Source organism: Macrobrachium nipponense, chromosome 13 (assembly GCF_015104395.2).
Source record: "Macrobrachium nipponense isolate FS-2020 chromosome 13, ASM1510439v2, whole genome shotgun sequence".
Classification (NCBI taxonomy): domain Eukaryota; kingdom Metazoa; phylum Arthropoda; class Malacostraca; order Decapoda; family Palaemonidae; genus Macrobrachium; species Macrobrachium nipponense.
Window position 1 is genome coordinate 75,922,880 of NC_087206.1, and position 365 is coordinate 75,923,244.

The following is a 365-nucleotide window of genomic DNA, read 5'->3' on the forward strand; positions in this document are numbered from 1 at the left end:
GCCAAATTACGTTATTTTCTACGCAAATTAGCACGGAAACAAAACTTTCAGGCATTTTTTAAAGTTGAAAACTTACTTCATTGGGTGGCTTCAATTATGAAAAGAATGATTTTAATTTAGTCAAATTATTATTAAACGGGTCATCAGATAAAAAGGAAATATTTCTCACTTCTTGTTAAGCGAATAATAAGAAACAAAATATTCTGTCTCCATGTTTGTTCGTCTTTCCCACCGTTATCCCTACATTAAGGGGTCGGTTGCCTGGTGCGCCTTTCCTTACAACATCAGGCATGGTTTAGTATTTGGCAAAAAGGTTTTTACGACCGCATGCCCTTGCTGTCATCAACCACAGTTACTAGCGGTGG